Source organism: Phyllostomus discolor, chromosome 12 (assembly GCF_004126475.2).
Source record: "Phyllostomus discolor isolate MPI-MPIP mPhyDis1 chromosome 12, mPhyDis1.pri.v3, whole genome shotgun sequence".
NCBI lineage: Eukaryota > Metazoa > Chordata > Mammalia > Chiroptera > Phyllostomidae > Phyllostomus > Phyllostomus discolor.
In genome coordinates this window covers 11,514,629-11,529,937 of record NC_040914.2, presented here as the reverse complement: position 1 = coordinate 11,529,937, position 15,309 = coordinate 11,514,629, and the positions used below count along the sequence as shown (strand labels likewise).

General features: G+C 38.6%; 1 pseudogene; it reads left to right on the top strand.

The window, feature by feature from the left end:
• Window positions 1-2,004: 2,004 nt before the first annotated feature.
• Window positions 2,005-10,437, top strand: LOC118497653 (annotated as a pseudogene).
• Window positions 10,438-15,309: the final 4,872 nt, after the last annotated feature.

The window sequence follows — 15,309 nt, the reverse complement described above, 5'->3', positions numbered from 1 at the left end:
AAAGCCTCTGACATTGACTGCAGTTCTACTTATGCCCTCTAGGGGACAACATTGAGACACAAAGGAAATAAATAGAGGAACCTGGCTTTGGTTAAGATGTAGAAGAAGCTGGATTTTCATCCCCTCCTTCAGTGGGCTTCTCTTAGGCACTCCCTCTTGACAGCTCTGTCCCACCTGCTACTTCTAGAGACTGTTAACAAAAGGGGGCTGTGCAGCAACCATGAGAAGCTTAGGGGGCCACATGGCAGGCCTGACAAGCCTCTCAGGATGTTCTGATGAGAAATTCCTAGCTGGGCAGGTGATGGCTGGTTGCCACATCTCAGGACTATATTTTCTTTAGGAAAGTTCCATTTTCTGCTTGAGTGAGCCCTGATCCCTTTTTTTCTGCATCTTGGAGAGGATAACTTTGACAGATCACAATGATTTATTTTGCTGGACCAACTGAATGCACAGAATCTGGGGCTAGTGTATAATAACACAGAACCCTTTATGTTATCTGGTCCTCTGAACACCTTCTCTTTATCTTGTAAATCTGAGTAATCCTGTACCCATCGATGTAGAAAGTATGTTTGTCCCTTTTGTCTTTTTTTCTGATCCTGGAGATTTCCCTGCTATTTTATCTCTCACCTTCTAATGGATTCTGTGCAATATTTTCACTTTGCACTTTGATTATCATACATAAAACAAGCTGCAAAATTGCCTTTCTTCAAAGGATATGGGTCCTTTCTCCCACGCATATGGGGTCAGGTTAGCTCAGATAAACTTATTGCATTGCTTTCAGGTTTGAAAGTTTCTTACTTTGACAGGACATGGGAGCACCTCCAACCTCAGGGGTTTCAGTGCTGCTCTCTACCCTCTGTCTGGCATCATCCATGGGCAAGTCTAGTGACCACAAGAAAGCCTCTCAGGAAGAAATCAGAGGTTGTCCCACAGTCAGAATCACAAGATCAGGTCCAATAAACAGACATAGGGACACATGGAACTCCTTGGACGACCAGGAAACCCACAGGCACTTAACCTTTCCCCAAAGTCCTTCCTTCCTGGGACACACAGGAAACATCCCACTTCACACCATAAAACAGCAGGACTACTGACACTTCTGGCTTTGAATCTTTGTCCCTGGAAGCAAGCTTTAGTCTGGTGACAACGTGAGATAGAGGAAGGGTCCTCTGTGCAAGTATCAGAATGCTTGGCCCCTTTCACTGCCACATTCATCTCTGTGACCTTCCTGCTGGATGGGAATAAAGCCTTCTCAGAGTATTTGAAAACATGAAGAAGACTGGGCTCCCTCTTGAGTTTCTGTGTCACAAACAGAAATGATCCCCATATTGTGAGGGCAGCCAGGACTCCCTGTGCTCTGCAGAGAGACCACAGACCAAGACACAGTACAGGTCAATGTTGGCCTAAGTGGGTCCTCCTCTCAGGGGTAAATGTGCCTCCATTAGCCTTGCTAATACAAGTGCATCCTACAGGGCAGGAAGGTTTACTTCTCCTGAGAACTTGTGAGATGCACTGTCTCTGACCCACTGTAGGCCCTTCAGAATCTGCAATTTAACAGAATCTGGAGAATTTTCCTTGGTTCAAACTTCACATCAAGATATCTCATTTTGAATGGACAACCACATTAACAGGACAGCTGCTGAAGATTTATTTTTTAGGTTTCACCTGGCATTGAGATATTAACTAAGTTTTACAGGTGAACTGATGCACAGCTGGGTTGATATCCTTGTGACAGGTTTCTCTGACTTGGCTTCACCTGCTCTGTAGGAAAAGTTCAAATGTAACAGAGAGAGGGCTGTGGGAAAGGCTAGTGTGCCACTGACAGGAAGTTCTTGGGAATGTCTGAAATCCAGACAACTCTGTCTAGTGCTTTCCAAACACAGCATGAGAGTGTATGTTTGTGTGTGTGTTTACATGCATGTGTGCATGTGTCTGGTGTTAAGAAACTTCAGGAATTACCAGGGAACCAAAATGTAGGAGAGAATTACTGGTCAGTAGGGACTGATGTGGCAGAATGAGGGCAGGGAGTGGGAGGGTCTGGGCATTGACTCCACCCCCAGTCCATATGAGAAGAATAGTAACAATTCCCCAGAATACAGCTCAGCACACAGGGAGGACATACAGCAGATTCCATCATTCAGTAAAGAGATACCTGTGAGTCTTACAGAACCTCAGACTTTCTTTAAAGTGGCCACCACAGAGCTGACAACATATGCCATGGGATCCCTGTCAATCACTACCCAGAGAGGACTTGTCCACTGGCAAAAGCTCCTGGTGGCTGGTAAGTAGGAGACATTTCCTTGGGGTAGACTAAGGATCTGGCACAGAGACTGGCTGGGATCTTCTGAAGAGACCAGTGCTTTGAGAAAAGAGGGAAGGCTTCTGTTTGGACCTGAGGGTGAAGGAGAAAGTAACAGAGTAGGATCAGGAAATGGGCCAGAAAAAGGAAAATCTCATAAACTGGAAGTGGTGAGAGGTAGGAAAACCTCAATTGGTGCTCTTTTCCTGTTATTCATCATTGAGTATGAATGACAAATTCTGGTAATAATAATAATGATGTATATCATTATTTTCTAGAAACACTAGAAAAAATTAACAAGGGGTACTAGGCATTGTCTTTACCACCACCCTGAGAAATGCTGAAATGTACCCTATGTGATATAGCCCTGGGAATACTCATTCATTCTGCTCCATGTACTTCTAGCCTGCTGAAGTCCCTGGAGGTACAATGCCCAACAAGGCCCTGCTTTATTTGAGCCCATGTTCAGGAGGAGAGAAAGAAAAGTAAAGAACTAGATGCTATATGAGGTATGAACAAGGCCCTTTGGAAAAAAGAATTCAAGACAGAGAATCTTTAGAGAAGGTGGTCAGCAAAGTGTCTTCCAAAAAATGTCTCTGAGTGTAAGAAGTCTGAGCATAATACAGTAGTGGGCAAGATAACACCTAGAGAAGATTGCTTGGAACCGAAAAAGTAACAGTTTCAGGGTTGCTGAAATAATGGGGGCCATGCTGTGGACCTTGACTGTGGGAGACACACACTCACCTGTAGACCAAGGCTGAGAAATAAAGAGACCTTCTCAGGATTCAGAGCCTCATCTTTCCATCACAATATATACCTATAAACATAGATCTTTTTTTTTTCCTTCTTTCCCAGTCTCACTCTTCAACTTCTGGTGCCAGCCCACCACAGCTCAACTTGTTGTGTCCACCTATACTGCTGAAGGGGAGGCTGCACTTCTACGTCTCCACAATACGTCTAATGATGTTTTAGCCATTGTATGGTACAGGGGGCAAAGCACTGACAGAAATTGTATGATTGCATTTCTTATACCACCACACTTAAGAGATGATATAAAAGGTCCTGAATACAGTGGACGAGAGAAAATAAACCCTGATGGATCTTTGCTGATAGACAATGTGACAATGAATGATACAGGAATGTACACCGTGGTATTCTACATTACAAATGTAATTAAAAAAAATGGATTGGTGCGGCTTATCGTATACGGTGAGTGATTGCTTTCTGACCACTGGGTGCTGGGTGGGGTGGATTCTACTTCATACACAGGAAAGACATACGTGAATTCTGCTTCCATTTCTCTCTACATTTTAAGGTTAGATTTTGTGTAGACAAATTTCCTAAGCTATCAGTTCCCTTCCCAACTTGCACCCCCGTGGACTGTCACTGTAGACAGAAGGATCACTGTGATGGAAGTTACTCTGCAGAGCTAATGCCATCTCAATTCAGCCTCATGAGCACCTACCTATGAACTTGACCTTGAGAATGACTTTAATGTTCTAGCTCACATCATGCTCTGGGAGGCCCCCTGCAATTCTAATAGAGCTCAGCTCAGAAATTCCTCCCCAGAAAATTTTCCCAGGCATCTTGAGTCCAGGGACAGTGGTGGACCTGTGACAAGTTGTGTTTGAGCTCCTGGGAAAAGCTGAGTGTGAAACAGTTCAATGGGTGCCCAAGACACAAAGATCCTGAGCTCATTACCAGTCAGGACTCAGGCCCAAGAACCACATTTTGTAAAAAATGGAGTTTGGTATCACCTGAGACTGTGTGTGAAGAGCACAGTTAAACAATGTATTTGTGTGTAACCACCTGTTCTGGAGGTTTCAGAAGAAGGTTAGCATCCCCAAAAAGAAACAGAAAAAGAGGTGCTCTTGGAAGCTCCTTATTCACCAGGTATCAGCCTAGGGGATTCTCTCTTGGAGTTGATCAATAACAGAAGGCCCTTATATGAACAGCTTTTCTGTCCCTGGGTAAGCTCTGATGCTTTAAATGTTGTACAGTTTGTACACTCACAACTTAGCAGCCAAATACTCCTTGAGAATAAATTGTGGCTCCTAAACATACAGTCACTACAGCAGAGTCACATAGACCACGAGAAACTGATCAGAGCCTCTTAAGGTCTGTAGCCTTAGATTTAATTCTTCTACTTTACAGATGATAGGATGGTGTCCTTGGATTTTTAAACCAACAAATTGGTGCAGATTCTTTTGTCTTAGGCATGCTCATCTCACAGGAATTCCTTTTGGCCTGTATAATGACAAAAAGGAGAAATAATGTATTTTCACTCTAGAACAACTTATCTGCAGTAACAATCAGAATCATTGTACAACCTTCCCGTCAAATGGCCTATCCACACCTCTGGGCAGTGGACTTCACATCACTTACTTATTTGATCCTTGTTTTTGATAGAATCATCCCAAGCCTTTATAAAGGAAGGACTATGACTTCTCACTCCCCACTCTGCCTGAAACAAACTCAGGGACCAATATTAAAAAATAATCCACTGTTTTGATCAATTAGGAAGAAAGAAATGGTGAATGAATAAATGAATGAATGAATGATCCAAAATCATTTCTGAGCCTGGATCCTAGGTTCAGAATCCTTTCAATTCATGCCATATGGGACAGGCTTTCTTTGCTTGCAGGAACCATACCATCATTTCAAATCAGTTTCTGTTTTCTAATAAAATTCTTTCTGCAATTGCTCTTAGGGCCTGGGCTGTTAATAACTTTCAAATACAGAAGAATTCTAAGTTTTTCCCAAATTTCTTTGTCATAGACATCCAACACAAATTGCCCACATCGTCCAGAACTTCAGCAAGTCTATGACACCATTTGCTATATAAGACACTTGTTCTACATTTGTACCAGTCCTTACCTGCCCTCAGGGTAGAGAAAATGTTTTTAATGGTCAAACACAGAGCACTTGGTTCTGCTGCCTTAATAAAATTCTGCCTGTACTTTTTCGTCTTTCCTAAATCACTTCTTGGATTTTGCTCTATCATTTTTGGCTCACTGACTAATTTGGGTCTCACTCAACTCAAAAGACCTAACCCACATTTAAGTTAATAGTTAATTTACCACTGGCTTGCCCCTGGACTCTATGTGTTATTTCTGCACAAACCCCATACTCTAGAATGTCCCAGGAAATTGTGGCTTATAGAAACACAAATCAGCTGGGTGATAGAAGTCTGTATAGCTGCAAGGAAACATTTCTTGTTAACCAGGCAGTAAGATGGTCAGTGAAGAACCAAAATTGCAGAGGTATATCTGACTCCCAATCTTATGTCTTTCCATAACTGAACACTGATATGTAAAGGACACCTGAGAAAGTCTGTACTTTCCACCACACACATAGCTGGAGGCCATAAATTCTCTGAGCAACCAGATTCCCATGCATTTTCTAGTGATGTGCAGATCTTCTGGTTTCTTTCAAAGACTCAGGTTGACTGAGATGTGAGAGGTGCCAAATCTAGTTGAAGAAGCTTTTGGAGAAAGGAAAGGTAATATACAGGGCAAGTTTTATTTTCTTCCCTGCACAGTAAAGTCAACCACACCCAACATCCCATACAACTAAGTCAATCTGGAGGGTTTTGACTTTCACTTTTGTAAATAATACTGGTGTTGAGCATTTTTTTTTCTGTGACTTTTGGACTGTTGCATATATTCTCTGGAGAAATGTCTATTCAAGTGTTTTATTCATTTTTAAGTCAGTTTGCATGTGGTTTTGTTGTGGCTGTTTTTGTGTATTCTAGATATTAACCTTTTATTTTCCATATAATTTGCAAAGCATTTTCTCACATTTTATAGGTCACCTTACAACCTGTTGTGTTTTTTGGCAAAGGGGAATTTTTCATTTTAACAAAATCCAAATTGTCCTTTTCTTACCTTTGTTCTTAGTGTTATAGTCATAAAATCATTGCCAAACCAATGTCATAGGACTTCTCTCTATACTTTTCTAAGTATTTTATGGTTTGGGGTCTAACCTTTAGAATTTGATCTGTTTGACTGAATTTTTGTCTGTGGAATCAGACAATGACTCATGTCACCTGTCTGCATGTGACTATCACTGTGCAACACCACTTGTTGAAAAGACTGTCTTTTCTCCATTGAACAGTCTTTACTGCCTAATAAATTATTTAACAAAAGCTAAATGCTTTCCTGCTTACTGTAAACTTCCCTGGCTCCAGAGATGGACAAAAGTGTAAGCCTGCTTTTCACAACATTGATAAAAGTTTACATAATGAGTGGGATCTAATGTTTTGTGGAATAAAAAAGTCTTAGTAAAAGGTCTGTAAAAGCTCAAGAGAGAAAAGTTCTATCTGATGATGAGGACCTATGGGCTGGGAATAGATTTTATGAGTTGTTAAATCAGATGACTGATGGAATATGAATGAAATAACCTTGGGGTTATATATGGTCAGAGTGGAGCTGCAGCTGTCCCCTTACATAATTTCACCTGAACTTAGACAGTTATCCTTCTGCAAATATAGGGAACATACTCTGGTAACCCTTACATAGCTCACTGTGGGCTGTAAGTGGTGGAGATCTGAGTAAGTAGCATGATTCCATATCTCATGTTCATTCTTAATCAGTCACATTTCCTGTTTTTCCATAGAACCTGAATTAGTGGTCTCCCTCAATGTCAGTAACAGCACAGTCACAGAGAATAAGAATACTGTGGTCTTCACCTGCAACACAAATGCACTCTTCATTCAGTGGTTGTTCAATGGCATGAATCTGCAGCTCAATGAGCGCATGAATGTGTCAACGGTCCACCAAAGCCTCACCATAGACCCTGTGAAGAGGGAAGATGCCGGGATTTACCAGTGTGAAGTTTCCAACCTCATCCGGTCTACTGCAAGTTTGTCAGTAGTGTTGCATGTGCAAACTGGGTGACAGCCATTTGCTGACATAAGTTATTAAATTCTAAGTAAAATATTTTGCAGCATTATAATAGATTTTTGTAAATTGTATAGTTCTTGAAATATTTGCATTGAATCAATAAATACTCAAAAATGTGAACAGACATTGTCATTATTGCTGAATTAAGGTCATATTCCAAACAACTCTCATCTTGGGTTGGTCATTTGTTCCATGTCCACTTTGGAGGTGACATTGTGTCCTTAAGAGGATGAGCACTAGTGCTGTGATAATCAGTGGGAACAGGTGATGAGCTCATAGAATCTGAGCTCTGTCCTTCTCCACGTAAACGTGGAGTTTACCTTGACACTGTTGTAGACAATGGGAATGAACAACAGGACAATCTTGTGAGTAACACCACTGACTTTTGTCTTTATCTTTCTTTCAAAAGACTTCCAAAACCTTGAGTATTCTTATGTTTATATAAATAAAATTATTTTGATAACTTCAACACATTTCTGTTTTGTTGTTGTTGTTGTTGTTAGTAATATCTATTTAGAATCTTTGGTAATAAAACCAACACTTTAGCTCATATGCCCTAGTTCAGATCAATGACCATGGAATTAGAAATGAACTCATGCCTTCTGAAGCTAAGCCTGATCTTCTTAGTCTTTGGTATCTCTTGGAGAAAAGGACACAACCCAGAGCTAGAGAGAATGCAGGTGAATTCTCAGGATGAAGCTTTCTAACCTAAGGTGATTGTTAAAACTTTCATCTTATGTTTTATAGAAAAAAAAAAAAAACTCCATCAGAGAAAAATATGTGGTGAAAGTCAGTTCTGCACTTAGGTACCTAATCAGGTGAAATCAGGTGTCACCAGCCAAGTCCTCCATAACTCCATTTGCTCCTTTCTAGGTCTCACTCAAATGTCACAGAGACATGGATGTTTCCCCTGACCATAAGAAAGTAACCTCCCCAACCCATCCACTTTCTCTACTACATCCCAAATTGTTCTTCTTTAGAGGGCTTACCACCATCAGGGAAGCTTTGGGAGGACTTTCTTGGATTTAATCATTCAACTGCTTTAGCCACTATACTCTCATTTCTACTCTGATTTCTTTTCATGTCCCTCCTTCAGGTGAGTCATTGTCCCCTCAAACCATTCACAGTGAGGACTCAACCTCTCCGGAGCTTGTCTTATCATGGCATGTGGTCAGCAAAGCCACTCAAGCTCTTAACTTTACAATTTTAGCCTTTGACATGTACTTTCACCCACCCTTCCCCTACTCTAATATCAATGCAAACTAGAGTGCCTGGCCAGGTAACTATTCTATTGCAGGGAGATCCTCTTCCCAATTCCACTACATTTGGTGGGCTTTCTTCAACCACCCTAGCTATCCTGTAGGGCCCAGAGCACAGACCCTGGGCAGGACTTCACACAGACTTCTTCAGAGAAACAGGTGGTGGACTACTGTGGCTTTGAAGATATATTTTTTTAATTTTATGTTCTTATTTATTCATCTATCTACTGCATTGGATGCTATGTAAATAGACTGTGTGAAGAAATTATTTTTGAAATATAAATATTTGAATATATAAAGGTATTTCCATCAATTAATATGGAGAAAGGCAAGCATTCATCAATTATGCATATTTATTTTTTATAAACCACATGTCCACACTTGGTTCACCAAGCTTCTTCTTCTTAAAGAAGTACTTGGTATTTTATATATATATTTATTTTTTTTTTATTTTTAGAGAGGGGGAGGGAGGGAGAAAGAGAGAGAGGGTAACATCAATGTGTGGTTGCCTCTCATGTGTTCCCTATTGGGGACCTGGCCCGCAACCCAGGCATGTGCCCTGACTGGGAATTGAACCTGTGACTCTTTGGTTCACAGCCCACACTCAATTCACTGAGGTATGCCAGCCAGGGGTGTATTTGATATTTTTACCAAGTGAACAATAAAGTGTATTCCAAGGCGGCCAAAATCATTCTCATTAGAAACATACAAGTACTCCAATCATATATGTGCACAGAAATATTGTGTATGTCATTGACTCATCCTTTAGGTATGTTATTAACAAATTTAGCACAATTTTATTCTTGAAAAAATATTGCCCATTAATGGACTAGAAATTGGGTTAGTTTTTGTCATATTTTAATTTATATGAACCAATTGAGCAGAGGAATTATTTTAAACCATTTCTAATTATTTCCAGACAGTGTGGACATACAGACATGTGTACAGAGAGACAGAACCAATGACCTGATTGTTGCATTGTAAAACTAATTAACATTCTAAAAATATTAGGAAGGTTTCAGGGCTTTTCAATGTCTCAGGAAAAAAATTCAAGAAAAAGTTAAAATATAGAGAAAAGAAATTTCATGAAATAGTGAGCAAATTGTGAAAGCCATTAAGAAATCAATTTAGGAATATGTGGCTAAGCTTGGATCACATATGGATAAGTGGTAATTGTAGGCTCAATCTGTGTCTGGATAATTTAGCATTCTTTTGTGTGCAGGATTTGAGAACAGAGTTCTCTGGAAGCCCCAAGTCAACTAACCAAGTGGCATGAATTTCAGAAAATGGAAAGATAAGTTGAAACTGTACAGCTACAGGGCCAAATTGTTCTTGAAAATCAAACTAACATGGTTGGAAAAAAAAAAGACTTTAAATTGCTATTTGAAATGATTGGGGGAAAAGACTGGAGACCAGTCAGCAACTGAATAAGGGTCTGGGACAATTTGTTGGAGAACAAGAAGCCTAGCATGAACTTGCAGGGCTTTATATTACTGAATGTGACTCTGTTAAAACAACCTTTTGTTTACAGAAGCTTATGATGAATTTTGGGCACAACCACTTATACTGTTAGCAGTGTAATGAGGTTAAATATACCCTAGGTGGACTCAGAAACATTAAACTTTTAAGAAAGTATTTTTCACAAACATTAAAACTGAACAACAGTAATCTGAGGACTTTGTTTGGACTTCACATACAGGCAAGCCATATTGCTCCTAATTTAAAAGCAAGTGCAAAAGCAAAAGGTACATTGTAAAATATGCTAATTGGACATCTAGTAAAATAAGCACAGCCTACCATTTTGCAGGTAAGAAGGAAACCAAACACTCTCTTAAGGCAGTCAAAAGACATGTTGGAAACACATCAAATTACCCAGTCTTTCAAAACCTCTTTCACATTATATTTTACAACTACACAATTGAACTTACTGCCCTGTGACTTATTTAGTAAATGCCTAGCACTATTTATATATTAACTTTCTGTTTACACAGTTGTGAAGATGCTTTTCATGTAAACTAAAAACTGTCTTGTATTGCTAAGCAGAAAGACAGGGAAAGTCCATGAAAAAAATGTTTCAGGGGTGTCTTATTGAATGCACATCATTTTTCTCAAATCACACACATGTAACTACCTGCTTTTAAACCATAGCTTGATGCAGAGGATATTTCATTAAATAAACCATAATAATATATTTTAAATAAATAAAAATTTTCCAATGATATGGATATAAAAATGAAAAAAACTATTAATATAACTGTTGTAATAAATTTATTCATTCAAGCAGTAAACTTTTCATTAGTTTTTAGAGAAGAATTTTAAAGTTTGTATTTGCCAGGACAAAAAACTTTTAAAAAGATGGAAGGGCAGTTGTATCTCCCATCACTAAACTTTTTAGCCAATCTTATTAAAAAGCTTCCGTTTTGGCTTCTGGCCAAGAGGGATATGTAGATAGTCTCATGTTGTCTCCTCACACAAACATTAGAAGGGTAACAAGCAATCCAAAAACAAAACAAAACAAAAAACAACCAGAACTGCCAAAAAATCAGAGTCTATGGAAGTCCAGCAACAAAGTGGAACAGAAAACCACGCAAACCTAGGGAGAATGCAGGTGTGGTATGACGCTGAAGCTTCCTAACATCTAGTGGCTGTTCAAATTCCCATCCTATCCCTAAGCAAGCAGAAGGAAGAAAATAATAAAGATCCGAGCAAAATTAAATGGCATAGAAACTAAAAGACCAGTCCAAAGGATCAATAAATCCAGAAGCTGGTTCTTTCAAAATACAAACAATTTCAACAAGCCTTTAACCAGGCTCATCAACAAAAAAAGACATATGCCCCAAATAAATAAAACCAGAAATAAAACTGGTGAAATTACAGCCAATACAGGAATACAGAGAGTCATATGAAAATACAATGGACAAAAGCTTTCCCACTAAGATCAGGGACCAGGGAGTATGTTTTAAATATTTTTATCCAACAAAGTGTTGGAATTCTAGCCACAGTGTTCATACAAGAAGAAGAAATAAAAAGCATCCATGTAGGAAAGGAGGGAATAAATCTGTCACTGTTTGCAGATAGCCTCATAGTTTACATAGAAAATCATTTGAACTTTACCAATAAATTACTATATCTAATAAACAAATTCATCGGAATATCAGGATGCAAAGTCAACATTCAGAAATCAAAGGCATTTTTGTACAACAATGAAATATCAGAAATAGAAATCAGGAAAATTATTCCATTTACTAGAGCAATAAGAAAAATAACATACTAAGGAATAAAGTTAACCAGAGAAGTAAAAACCAGTACTCAGAGGTCTATACAACACTGAAGAAAGAAATTAAGGAAGACACAACTGGAAGCATACACCATGTTTATGGACTGGAATAATTATCATCATTAAATGTTCATACTACTAAAGGCAATCTATAGATTTAATGCAATTCATATGAAAATACCAATGACATATTTCACAGATAGAGAACAAATGTTTCAAGAATTTACATGGAGTCATAAATAGCCCTGAATGGCCTCAGTAATTTTGAGAAGAAAGAACAAAGTGGGAGGGATCACAATACCTGAAATCAAATTGGCCATTGTAATCAAAAGCTCTGGTACCAGCATAAGAAAAGACACATAGAAAGATGGAACAGAATAGAGAGACCAGAAATAAATACATGTCTACATGGTCAATTAATATTTGACTCAGGGAGCAGGAACATAAAATCGAATAAAAATAACCTATTCATTAAATGTTGGGAGATCTGGATAAGTACATTAAAAAAAAAAAAAGAAAGAAAGAAAGAAACTAGACCACCAGATTACACCATGCAGCAAAATAAAGTCAAGATGAATAAAAGTCTTTTTTAAAAGATTTTATTTATTTATTTTTAGAGAGGGAATGAAGGGAGAAAGAGAGAGAGAGAGAGAAACATCAATGAGAGGTTGCTGGGGGTCATGGCCTGCAACCCAGGCATGTACCCCGACTGGGAATTGAACCTGCGACACTGGATAAAAGTCTTAAATGTAAGTCATGACATCATAAAAGTCCTTGAGGAAAACCTAGGCATGAAAATTTCAGATGTCCTAGCTAGCAATAGTTTCCCTGATACATCCCCTATGGCAAGGGATTGAAAGAAAATAATAAACAAATGGGACTACATCAAACTATAAAGCTTGTGCATGGCTAAAGAAAACAACGATGAAATGGGAAGGGAATGAACTGCAAGGGAAAACATATTTGCCAATGAAACCTCAGAAAAAAACTTAATCTCCAAAATGCATAAAGAACTCACACAACTCCACACCAAGAAAAAAAGTAATTCAATTAGAAAATGGGTAAAAGATCTGAACAGACACTTCTTCAAGAAAGACATACCAATGGACCACTGACATATAGGAGAAGACTCAGCATGACTAGACATTAGAGAGATATTGAAATTAAGAACTGACAGTAACCAGAGGGGAGAAGGGAGGGCATACTCGGTGAAAAAGGGGGAACGGATTTTCAGAAACATCTATAAAGGATATGGGGACAAAACCAAAGGTGAGTAGGATCAAGGGTGGGAAGTGTGGTTCACTGGGGTGGAGGCAGTGATGGCGGGGGGAGTGGAGACAACTGTACTGAACAACAATAAAAAAAGTAAAAAAAAAGAAAACCACAATGAGATATCAGTTCACACCAGTCAGAATGCCCATCATTAATAAATTAACGATCAAAAAATTCTGGCAAAGTTGTGGAGAAAAGAGTTTCTTAATAGAATGTTGGAGGGAATTCAGACTAGTGTGGTCACTGTAGAAAAACACTATGGGATTTCCTCAGAAATTTAAAAATGGGACTGCCTTTCAATCCAGTGATCCCACTGCTGGGACTATACCTTAAGAATGCTGAAGAACCAATTCAAAAGAACCTATGCACCTCAATGTTCATAGCAGTGTTATTTACAATAGCCAAGTGTTGGAAACAGCCTTAGTGCCCATCAGTAAATGAGTGGATCAAAAAAACATGGTACATTTATACAAAGGTTACTATCTGGCAGAAAAAAAGAAGGAGCTCCTACTGTTAGTGACAACATGGATGGAGCTTCAGAGCATTATGCTAAGTGAGATAAGCCAGGTGGTGAAAGACAAATACCATATGATCTGACCTCTAAGTGTAACCTAATCACCAAAACAAATGAATGAGGGAAATAGAACCAAATATTTATAATGAAAGGAGAAAGTGATAGTGACCACAAGGGGATGGGTAGGGGGGAAACGGGGGAAGAAAGGGAGAGGGACACATAAAGGAAGACAAGTAGAGGATTCATGGGCATGGAATGTGGGGGGATGACTGTGTGGGTTAAGGAGGCTGGGATTGGGGTGAGCAATGCAGAAAACGGCAGGACAACTACAACTGAACAACATTACATAAAAAAAAAAATTAAAAAAAACTAAATTAAAAAAACTCCCATGTTATATTCTATAGAAAAACCTTCATCAGAGCAACCTATGTGGTGAATGTCAGTTTCTCTTCTCTTCAGTAACTCATCAGGACAAAGTAAATTACAGCAGCCATCTTGTAGGATTGAGAATACTCCTGTTCATTTTACATGATGTTTGAGCATAAAAATAAAATAAAATGCGAGTGCAGAGAAATGTAAAAGTCTAGCATCCTGGGAGATGAAATCCTGGCTCTATTCAAGGACTGTCAGCTATTTTGTCACTGTATCTACATTCCTAGGAACTGACACCACCTTATAGATTGCAGGAACTGAAGGAGATGCAAACTGGCTCTTGGCTGAAAGGGATTTAGTTGTGGTTCCCTCCACTGTGAAGAAGGCATTTGTGTTTTGACCTAGAGTACTTAATGTTCCCTCACAGTCAGCAACCTTTAGACAGTTTCTTCCTGTCTATAGGCCTCTGACATCTATTTTTGTATACCACTCTGTTAAAAATATAATTGTAATTTGGTAATGGCTGACACTTTATCTAGGATTTTGAAACATACATAAGTGTTTTTGAAAGCTTCTTCTCAGTGTTAAGAACAAAGGGATATGTACTCAAATACTGGGCCTATTATATTGAATTTTAATGTTTCTGGTGCGCCAGTCTCTGAGGAAGAGTAGAAACCTACCTTACTTGAATAACTTTACAAAAAAAAAAAAAAAACATAAAATGACCCCCTCTTCAGGTTTTATGAAAACTTTTGCTATTCTTTGTCTAAAGCCCATTAGGAACCACAAATTCCCATATTTCCTTTTGTTTTAAAACCTCTCCAGCTTTGAATTAGTGTCTTTCACAGATCTAAGATCCCACTAAGATCTTAGTCCCACTAAGATCAGGAAGAATACAAGGATGTCTGCTTTCACCACTTCTATTCTAAGTAGTATTGGAAGTGCTAGCCATAGTGATTACACATGAAAAAGAAATAAAAAGCATTCAAATTGGAAAGGAGGAAGTAAAACTGTCACTGTTTGCCCAAGACATAATAATGCACATAGAAAACCCTACAGATTCCACCGAAAAACTATATAATGTAGTAAGTGAATTTGGCAAAAGAGCAGGATTCAAAGTCAATATTCAGAAATCAAAGGCATTTTTTACACCATCAATGAAATATCAGAAACAGAAAACATTCCCATTTACTATAGTAACAAAAAATAAAATATCTAGGAATAAATCTTACTAAGGAGGTAAAAGACCTATACTCAGAAAACTACACACACTGAAGAAATAAATTAAGGAAGAAACACATAGATAGAAGCATATACCATGTTCATAGCTTGAAAGAATTAGCATCATCTAAAAGTCCATAACATACAATGCAATTTATAGATTCAACACAAACACTATTAAAATACTAATG